Source organism: Diceros bicornis, chromosome 5, assembly GCF_020826845.1.
Source record: "Diceros bicornis minor isolate mBicDic1 chromosome 5, mDicBic1.mat.cur, whole genome shotgun sequence".
Taxonomy (NCBI): domain Eukaryota; kingdom Metazoa; phylum Chordata; class Mammalia; order Perissodactyla; family Rhinocerotidae; genus Diceros; species Diceros bicornis.
Window position 1 is genome coordinate 29312713 of NC_080744.1, and position 9496 is coordinate 29322208.

A 9496-nucleotide genomic window follows, 5' to 3' on the forward strand; every position below is an offset into this window, starting at 1 on the left:
TGAGTGGTGTAGGTCCATGCCCAGGAACTAAACTTGGGTTGCCGAAGTGGAGCGCTCTGAATTTAACCACTAGGCCATCAGGGCTGGGCCCAAATATGTTTTCTTTTAGGTAGCTTTTATAACTTAATTTTCTATTAGCTTTTTGCAACAAAACTTTCAACAACGTTACTTTAATTTTGAAGTCTTTAATTTAAGTGCACTTTTAAATAATCTTGTTGAATCAGAACATTCCTTCCAATGGCCAAAGGAATTCCCCTGAGGCTGACAGCAGTTTGGTGGGCCCCTTAGCTGCAAAAGAGTGTACAACCCACATTTCTGTATGAACATCTCTGACTGCCAAATGGGGTGCTACTGCATTTTTGTCTGACAATGTTTTTGAGACCTCCAACCTGATGATTATTATTCTAAGCCCCTGGGACACTAAACAGTCTTGGTAAGATTCTGCAGTTCTTTGTAAACGTTTACAGCTTCTGGAACCTTTAGCTCGGAACTCGGAGCACTTGACTCTTTAAAGATTTCTTTGTTTCTCTGTTCAAAAGCTCGAAAGGAGCCCAAAGTGGCCACTGTAATTTTAAATTATCCTGGGTTATCTTGCTAGCTGTTTACAGTTATTTCCATTTTAGAGGGCTCTTTTTAATGTGTCCACAACAAAGATAATTTCTAAAGAGAGTTTGTTACAGTCACCAAGAAACTCATCCTTAAACAGCCAATTCAATTTAGACAAACAGTAACACATAATACAATTCTATGTATAAAACAGACCAGAATACTAGTTAGTTTGCCAGGTGTAGCTCAGAACCAGTGCCAGGAGCTTCTCAAAATCAGATTGCCAGGGGAAACTCAGAGCCAGTGCCACAAGTTGCCCAGATCCCAGAAGCAACTTCAGACGTGAACCTTTTATCCTGCCTCTAATTATGACAGGGAGTTCAGGCCGAAAGTTTGGGACTCAGCCTACCAGGATTCCCCAGAATACAAGCTAAACTTGCACTTCTAGGAAATCAAACCATAAAGACAAGCTAAAGGACAGTCACTTTCTTTTTTTTTATTTCTGTTTTTTTGTGAGGAAGATCAGCCCTGAGCTAACATCCATGCTAATCCTCTTCTTTTTGCTGAGGAAGACTGGCCATGGGCTAACGTCTGTGCCTATCTTCCTCCACTTTTTTATATGGGATGCCGCATTAGCATGGCTTGACCAGCGGTATGTCCCAGCATGCCCGGGATCCAAACCCAGGCCGCCAGCAGCGGAGCACACGCACTTAACTGCTACGCCGCGGGGCGGCCCCGACAGTCACTTTCTTGAAGAACCCAGAGATGTCTTGATGCAGAAGCTATTTCTTGTCCCCCCCCCCCAAAAAAAAACACCTTTGGGCCTGGAGCACCACAGCAGGAAATGGGAATCTGATCAGCTGAGCAGCTAGACAAAATTGTCCCTTTGAGGTCACAAAAATTTTTTACCACACAAAATTGGGGTTCTCTTGTCTGATGCACATAAAAAAAAAAACAAAACTAATTATGGCATCAGCTTTTGGGAAAAGAAATCAGCTTTATCCTGTGAGATCAATCTGCGGGGAGATGGGGGCCTGTGCCCTCAGATCTCTCTCCTTGAATCAGGATTTAGGGTGAAATTTAAGAGGTTAGGGAGAATAGGTTGGCACATGGAAATGCTGGTGGGACGGGTTTTGGTTGGTGGGCTTGAAGCATTTATCGTAAGGTTCTAAACATTTATGGTAAGGGTCAAAACATTTATGATGAGGGTCTAAATATTTATGCTAAGGTGGGGAAGGAATTTTAACACCAAATCTTCCTGAATGACAGCCTACTCGCTTCTGTTAAGTGTCTGACTTTTATGTTCTGGTCATGTCCCAGTCCTTTGGTTCCAGGGGGAGGAGAATCTTTAGTTTTGCGATCATTTCAGGTCAAGATTTATTCTTCTGTGCAAGCTCTGGCTAACGACTTTGCAAATTTTCCGAAAGAAAAAATTTCTTCATTACTCTCTTGATAAGATGGGGTCAGTCAAACTGGTACTTGAGGGCCATTGGTTACAGTAGACTAAGGAACACATTCCAGAAGTAAGAGCAGGACTGGTGTAGACTATTTTTACAACACCCAAAAACAGTCCTTACATGAGATCAAAGTGATCTGCCTCTACTCTGTCAATTGCTAGAAGAAAACTTAAATTTTATTGAGTTACTAAACTACTTTTCTTTACAATTTTTTAAATATAATGTTTAGCATTCAATTAAAAGAACTGAGGCATGGTAAGAAACAGGCCAAATGATCAAGAACCAAGAGAACAAATAAACAGCAGACACATGCTCACAGGTGATTGAGGGTTTAGTCAATACTAGGATGAACAATTATCTGAATAAAACAAGTTTTCTTTTGACCTGAAAACAAGTTAAATACAATTTTTGTAAATGTTTGTAAGTAAGTTAAATATACTTCTGGGCTCTAATTGCCCAAGAGCCATTTTGATGAACACATTTTATATTCCCAGAAATGTCTGCAGAGCCTTTTTCATATCTTTGTTCCTAAGACTATATATCACAGAGTTAAGGAGTGGGGTCAAAACAGAATAAAAGAGAGTCATAATCTTCTGCATTCCAGATTTATGCTGAGTTGTAGGGCTCCCATACATGGCCAGTACTGAGCAGTAGAATAGTGAAACTACAGCCAGATGAGACCCACAAGTGGAGAAAGCCTTTCTTCTCCCACGTGCTAAAGGGACATTCAGTACAGCTTGTAGGACCAGAGCATAGGACACCATGATGCAGAGAAAGGGAACGATGAGGGGCAGAGGACTTAAAGTAGAGAAGACAAGTTCTACCCCAGAAGCTTTTTTGCAAGTGAGTGCTAGAAGAGGACCTGGGTCACACAAGAAGTGGTCAATAACCCTGGATCTGCAGAAGGACATCTGGGAGATGATGACAATGGGAATCAAGAACCAGAGGAAACCAAGTACCCAGCAGCTGACCACAAGATTGGTGCAGAGACGTCCAGTCATAAGAGTGAGGTAATGGAGAGGCTGGCAGATGGCAAGGTATCGATCAAATGCCATAACAGCCAAAAAAAAAGCATTCTGTAGAACCCAAGGAGAAGAAAAAGTAGAACTGGAGAAAACACCCAGAGAAAGAGATGACCTTGGTGTCAGAGAGGAAGGTGACTAGCATGTTGGGGACAGTGGAGGTGACATAGCAGATCTCCAGGAAGGAGAAGTTGGCAAGCAGGATGTACATGGGGGTGTGGAGTTTCTGATCCCAGAGCACAGCACAGATGATGGAACCATTGCTCATGAGGGTCAGGAGGTAGACAATAGAGAACAGCACAAAGAGGAGGATCTGTTCCTCCTTAGGGCAAGGGAAGCCCAGGAGGATGAAGCCAGTGATAGTGCTGGAGTTGTTTGGGGTGTTGGAGATTTTCACGGGTCTGTGAGCTGTGAAAGGACCAGCAAATATCAAATGACTCTGTATAGAGAGATGGAGACCCAGATTTATATTAAACCATCTTGAGAAAGAAAATAAAGACATATATGAAGAGCTACTTTTTTCTTTAAAATTGAAATATTGACCTGGATTGCTTTTTTATTCTCATTCACATTTTTACTGCAGACTCAAGAAGAGTTTTGGTTAGAATTGATAAGTTCTTGAAGGAGATTGCTGTAGAGGTGTTTGAAGATTATATTCAACTAAATAATTAATAATCTATTTATCATCTATCTATGTGCCTATCTATCCATTCTCATAAAAATGGAATTTCTTCCATTTTCAGAAGAGGTAACATCACTGCAATTGTGGTAGAAACTGAGTGAAAATATGTAGTTTTGTAACAAGAGCTCAGAGAACTTTTTGAATTCATTCTTTTATATGACTTCTGAAACTAGCCTTATTTCAAACTCAATGATTAACTTATCAATTTAATAATATTATATACCAATTTCATGTGTAAAACAGTATAATCAACAAGAGGAAATTTGCCTTAGTTTCTATTGTCTTAAAACAGCAATTCTAGCCATCCACCCATAGACCAAGGGTAAAGAATTAAATATAGGCCATATTAAAACAGGGCTGTGCTTACCTGGAAAAGTGATATGAATTTGCCCAGTCTATGGTTACAGATATAATTCTATTCCAATAATACAAACTATGAGTATTAGTGGTAACACGGAATTCTAAATAGCAGTAGCTTTGCAGGGGATGGAGAGCTAAAGATAAAGGTAGACTACCTTTGTTTAACAAATCTGCACTCAAGCCTTGGGTTCAATTAGAACCCTCTGTAAATAATTGTAAAATGATCAATATGGAGGATGTCTGTGTTCTCCACTCCTTCTTCTGTGTTCAATTCATATTTTGCTTCTTGAAATCTGGCCAGGGACCCAGGGTGTCTAACTATTTCTTACTAGGAATATTCAAGTTCTGAGAAACCTGTAGGACCGAGAGCAAAAGGTGGCAGCAGCAAGCTAACACCCCTTCTCAAGTATAGGTGTGGGTGCTTAGAGTGTTGTGTTGGAGGAGGAATACAATTTCAGTGGTTGTGGGGAGAAGACTGAGGAATAATTATAACACAATACATGTTCTTTTAAAATCATTTCTGGGTCATTTTAAGCTCAAGATTCCCTGATTCCCATGGCATGAGGGATGCTTGGGGCCAATAAAATCTCCACAGATCTGCCAGACTCCATTTTAATCTATATAACTTGAACCTATTTAGTGGACTCCACTGTTGGTTGGGGGAAGATAGGCTAGGTTATGGTACCTGCATTATGAACTTCCATTTCCTATGAGTCTTTTCTTTTCTGCTTTTGAAGTTATTTGTCTAGGGGCCCAATAAATTTCTGAGACCACATATTTATCTTTCATAAAGGGGAGTTGAAAGCAGACAGCAGAAGAGTCTAACATTTTTTTAAAGTCCGTCTGTCCCAGCTTCACTCATGATCAAGGACATTAGGCATTTAGGCTTTTTTGCAGCATATCTTGGCCTTTGTAGTGTGTTTTCAAAGTTACATTGGAGTCACCATGAGCCCATCGATTGCTAATGTATAAAAACAGGGACACAAAACAAGAATTCTGCTATGTGTAAAGGTTCTTGATGGATTCTACAAAAAATTAAGTCTATAAATCTAGTACATATTCAGGAAGGAAACTTTATTATGATCAATTAAAAGCATTGTTACTAGTAATGATTAGGTATTTTTGACCAGGCTTGTTTTACTGGTGCTCTCGAAATTTCATTTTAGGAGTAAGTATCTGCTTGACAATCTAACAATTGACCCCTTGGATTAAATGTTAAGAATTTTTTTCTAGTGGAACTTATTTCAGTGTAGTATTTCCTACCTTTCCTTTACCCTCACATCTAATTCATCAACAATTTCTGTTAGTTTGTCTCTAAAATAAGCCTCATGTCCACTCCTTTCTGGTTCAAGCCTTCATCTTTTCTCCCCTGGACCACTGTGATGCTGTCCTGACCGATGCCTGTTTCCATCCTGGCCTCTCTACTACCAGTTATCCATGCCACAGCCAAAGAGACTCTTTAAAAAAGAAAATCAGATCAGTCCCTTCTCTTGCACACAAACTTCCCAATACACTTAGAATAGAATAAAATCTCCAAATTGGCTCTTTGGTTTGACCCCTCTTAGCATCTCCAACCTCATCTCCTGATTCTATTAATCAAATACACACATCTCTTTCTCTCTCTCTCTCTCACACACACACACACACAGATGTGCACACACACAGAAACACACTGATGGGCAAAAGAGGCACACACACTCCACTCACATAAGCACTGCAAATATAAAATAGGGTTTGACAAGTAGAGGGCTAGCAGGGTGCACACCATCCCCTGTGCTCTCCTGATCCCCCTGGGAAGTGTATGTATTTGGAGTATTCCCATGTTAGCCAGTATTTCAGTTGAGACGGATCCGCTTCTGTAATGCTCTACACCAGGGATCAGCAAAATTTTTCTTAAATACTTTATGTTTGCGGGACATATAGTCTCTGTCTCAACTACTCACTTCTGCTGTTGTGTGAAAGCAGCCATAGACAATACCCAAATGAATGCACATGGCTATATTCCAATAAAACTTTATGTCCACTGAAATTTGAATTTCATATCACTTTCATGTGTCACAGAATGTATTTCTTATGTTGATTTTTAAAATTAAATTAAAAATGTAAAAATTCTTAGGTCACTGGTGATAGAAAACCAGGCAGCAGGTCAGATTTGACCCATTGGCCATAGTTTGCTGAACCTAGTTTTATGCATTTATGGGGACAGGAAAACAAGGACCATCCATTTGACTGGTGAACTATGGAAGCTTCTTGGTCCAGCAAGCGACCTTATTGGAAAGGGAGGGGACCTCTAGAAGTCAGCAGCTGGAATCAGCCTGTTCTTCTGCTGAGCTAACAGATCTGTTTGGCCAGCTTTCAGTTAAATGACAAAAATGAGTGTCCAAAGACATCAGGATTTGCCTCTCTATCTCTGTGTAAAGACACACACACACTCATGCATGCACACCTTCCCTCCTCCAAACAATATTTCAGTAATATAACATTGACCTTCTTTTAGTTTCTGGAAACAGCCAAGTACTTTCCCGGATCAGGGTCTTTGTTCTTGTTGTCTTTATGTTCATTCTTTACCCCCAGTGTCCAGCACAGTCTGAGGCAGATAATCGGTATTTTGTAAATATTTGTCAAATAAATGATTGTTTATACTGTTACAAACATAGAATATAGATGGATGATAGATCAATAGATTTTTACCAATTACTTCATTTGAACTTCAAAAAACCTGTGTGATTAAATTGTAGGAAATGAAATATACAAGAGAGGCTCCAAATGACCTGAGGCTACCAGAATGTTGGCCCAGACTTGAGAGGAATTCCATTCAAAGGAAGTAATGGGACATTGAATGTTCTGGGTGGTAGAACATGTCCCACCTCAGATGGTTTTCTCTCTGACTGTTAAAGATAATTATGGTCCTGCAGCTTTGGATGTTGAAGTAGGAGACAGGGTGGGATGGAAATTCCAGATTCAGCCTTGCAGCAAAGTTGCTTAGTGGCTCTAGTGGAAACTTTTAATCTGTGTAACATTGTTTTCTTTATATGAAAAGGGAGTTGGATTATATGATTTTTAATCACTTTTCCTCATAAAATGCTTCCTCTTATTCCTACTATATCACAAATATACGTGATATCAAGACTTTATAGATCTAGAGATGATATTTCAGTTACTTTTATCTCTCAAATGAAAATATCAGTGGGATAGTTTGTCACTTACACATGAAACCAAAAGATCCAGGCCAACTCTCTCTCTGGACAATTCTCCAACTTTGAGATCTGAGAAAGCTGCCCTAGGAAACAAGAGGCGTGTGAAAAATGATTCTTTGTGTGCTATCACAATTTCGTGCTTTACCTAACTAAATTGACAGTGGGTGAGAAAAAAAAGCTTTCTAACAAGACTGTATTATTACTCACCTTTTATTACTTGGATACTCTGTACAGAGAGCAGTGATATTGTTCCCTTGGCACAAGGCAAAGCTGTCCAAAGTAGCAGGAAGATTCCCCTGAATCAGCTGCAGAAAATGCTGTGGCACGGGAGGAGCATAAATGTGGATACAATGGTGTCAAAGCTGTGTTATGTTTAGAGGATACTTGGACTGAGTCAATTAACAAAGCCAAGCACAATAAACTACTCTCTTACCCCCATTATGTCTTGGAAAGGTCGGGATAGCCCCAGTCTAGGTTAGCCAGGTTCTGAGCTATAATATATAAGATGAGAGAAAGACATTTCTCTGATATTTTACCTTTTTCCCAAGACTAGTCCAAGAAGGCACAATGGTGTGGAAGGATTATTGGCCTGCTCTCACAGCAGAACATCCATCTGCTTCATTTGATCTTGACAAGAGATTGTTACCCCTGTCCCACTTCTGCAAATCTCTTAAAAATAAGAACAACTTTCCCATTTATGAAAAGTAGTAGGCAGCTAAGGCATAGTAGTAAAGCAGAGGGTTTGGGGTAAGGAGCCTGAGGTTTGAGTTATAACTCAAACCTGACCAATCGTGGAAACTTTGTCAAGTCAATTATATAAACTATTTCCCAGTTCCTTCAGCTGTAAAATGGGTGCCATAACACTTTCTCCAAAGGGCTGAGGACTCAGGGAGATAACATATGTGGAAGTGCTTGTCTAAGGTCTGGCACACAGTAATGTTTGGGAATTGTTCACCATATAATATATAGCTGCAGCAAAGAAAAGGCAGCCTTATTCAGAGGGTAGTAGTTTTTCTAGCTCTGTAATGTTTATTTTCTCCTCCAAGCATTACATCATCTCCTTTCATGGACAAGAGGGGAATCCAAACCTGAAGTTTCTCTGACAGTGTTTGATCTTCCTGGAGAGGAGAGGTTGTCCCCTCTACAATAAACATCAAGGAGTGAGGGACCAGATACAGGGTGAAGATTTCTCAGTGTTTGCTGGAGGATAGAGGGATTATAAGCAGAGCCTCAAGGGACTGAGCCCTGCTCCATGAGGATCAATTTACCACTTCTGGAATGAGAAGAGTGTCAGGAGACTGTTCTATGTTAGTTCTTCCCTTTCGCTGGGGCTTGACTTCTCCAGAGACCCTGATGCCTATTGCCTTTGTTTTCAGTAGATTAGAAAAATATTACCTTTCCCAAATCTCTCAGGGACAGCATGAGATCTAATCAATCTTTAAGCCCACTTAGGGCACCTACCAGGTGCCCAAGCAAAAGTCTATTACTAACACAGGGTGTTGTGGCTGCGATGCATGAAGCTATTTTCTGAACCTCTGGTTAGTGGTTCCAATTTGAGACAGAGCCTTCTCTGATTTTCCAGAAGTAGAGATGAGCTGGAGGTGTGATGGGACCTCAGGCATAGAGGGGTGTACAGTTACAGCAGGAATCAGTCTCCTTCCAGGACCACCCTCCTTTCTTATAGATCTTTTCCTTTCATGTTTGTGGTGGCTGTGTGAGTCTCAAGCAGGTGCCTCTTAAGGCACACTTCCCAGGTCCTAGAGAGGCCAGAGCAGGGTGTTCCATCACTGCACTGCAGCAACTGCATCTGGGAGTTGGGCTCTAAGCTTTCCTCATCCCCGGTGGAGGTGCAGGTCTTTAGCACAACTCATTCTCTGTCTGTCTATCCCCAAGTGTGGAGGGAGTTTCATCTCAAAAACTAATCAGTTCGTTTCACTTCCTTGTTTGAATAGCTTTGATATTTCCCTCTGTCCACAACATAAAAATCAAAACTGGCGGACAAAGACCTCTGCAGTTCAGCCCGAACCTTTTATTATCATTACTGTTGTTGTTGTTTTACCTTTTCCCCACCAGTTCTTGCAGATGTCCTTGTGTCACAGCCACACCATGTTACTGAGACACACAATGGAAGATCAGTTACTTTTGTTGAGTGAATAATTTAACCCTCTGGAAAGTAGACAAGAACACTCTACATTGAGGACTGGCAGTGGGAGAGGTAAGGCCTGTGGAATG

General features: G+C 40.6%; 1 pseudogene; it reads right to left on the reverse strand.

Annotated features, from left to right (window-relative positions):
• Nucleotides 1–2485: 2485 nt before the first annotated feature.
• Nucleotides 2486–7703, reverse strand: LOC131405526 (olfactory receptor 11G2-like; annotated as a pseudogene).
• Between the last annotated feature and the right edge of the window lie 1793 nt (nucleotides 7704–9496).